This window comes from Cyprinus carpio, chromosome A2 (assembly GCF_018340385.1).
Source record: "Cyprinus carpio isolate SPL01 chromosome A2, ASM1834038v1, whole genome shotgun sequence".
In the NCBI taxonomy this organism is placed as follows: Eukaryota; Metazoa; Chordata; class Actinopteri; order Cypriniformes; family Cyprinidae; genus Cyprinus; species Cyprinus carpio.
Window position 1 is genome coordinate 5625745 of NC_056573.1, and position 1496 is coordinate 5627240.

Below are 1496 nucleotides of genomic sequence, written 5' to 3' on the forward strand. Positions count from 1 at the left end.
ACGTTACATGCATGTATCATAGTTATTTAAAATTTATTTTGACAGTGTAAGTCTCTGCAGCCCTTCGATGAGTTCCTCCTCTTCATGGTCCACCTTTCAATCGGTCTCCCACAGAGAGATCTGGCCTTACACAAAACACTTGGGATGGATTAATTTGGTTTTATTTGTACAGACTAGAATATAAAATGTAAATTAAATATTATGTAAATGCAAATATATATAACTTTAATATGGTTTCTTGCTCACCAGTGTAATATAAGCAAGTAAATATCCACACAAAAATTTTAGAAACTTTGATACGGTGTAATAGTTATGTAAAATACAAATACTAATAACTATGATAGTGTAATGGTATGTTACTATGTTTTTTTTAACACTTCTGCCAATTGGAGGACTGATAGGTAAGGCAGATTGCTGGTGACATCACTGTAAACATTCTCCTGAGATGAAAAACATTTTTTTTTTTGTCTTTTTTCTGCTAGGGCTAATCAAATAGGCATGTTATACATTATGAATAAAGCAAGATATGAAAAGATGATGTAACAATATTAGACACTCTACTCCTACCTTAACCACTTAGCGAGTTTCCTCTCTTGCAAACAGGACCACCATCCCACTGACAGGACCTGGTTCGACTCTCTAGGCATACCAATGAGACATGTTAATATTATGAATCAAAGTTTATTAATTATGTCATTCATTAAAGAATTTGATAATTCTCTTACTTACCATTGTTCTAGGTTTGTGCAGGCTCTGCTCCATTCAGTGCAGCTCTGTACAGGAGGAACTGAACTGATTCTCAGTTCTGAATAGTGCAGCTCTGCTACAGTGCTGCAACAGTATGGATAGGAGTCCTTTAAAACAATCTGTGAAGATAATTACATTGGGTTACATATTTAATTGATTTCAGATACATTTTGAATTACTTTCTGTTGCATTTTAAATTGTTACTATATTTAAAATAAATGATGAAGAATAATTAATATTCTATATAATGTTACAAACATGCCAATAGATTGTAAAGAGATCAGTAGTATTTGAAAGTGAAAGTGACGTGACATATAGCCAAGTATGGTGACCCATACTCAGAATTCGTGCTCTGCATTTAACCCATCCAAAGTGCACAAACACAGCACTGTGAACTTACACGTCCCTATCCCTCTTAACCATTTCTGACCTTGTTTGCTTTTTACTGAATAGCTTCATCATGTTTGTGTTAGGGATCCCTGGAAAACTGCTATATTAAATGTTATCAGTTAATTCAAGCTTTAGGTTACAGATGATACAAATTGAAAATATAACAATAACTGCCAGAAACTGTCAGACTAAAGCCCCATTCACACAAAGAATGATAACTGTTAAGATAACGATATTACAGTATATAATCTGATATAATCTGTTTATTCTAAGCGCACACTCGTCTGCTGCTTTAAATTCTGGAGCTCGTTATAGCAGGATTCTGATAAGGCAGTACTATGGACATGATTTACAGATTT

At 33.8% G+C, this 1496-nt stretch overlaps 1 long non-coding RNA gene across 1 annotated transcript; it reads right to left on the reverse strand.

The window, feature by feature from the left end:
- Positions 1 to 479: 479 nt before the first annotated feature.
- On the reverse strand, positions 480 to 1038 carry LOC122146958. Its single transcript, XR_006161296.1, has 2 exons — positions 730 to 1038; positions 480 to 639 (listed from the first exon to the last, which is right to left on the reverse strand). It is a non-coding gene; the product is annotated as an uncharacterized LOC122146958 (long non-coding RNA).
- Positions 1039 to 1496: the final 458 nt, after the last annotated feature.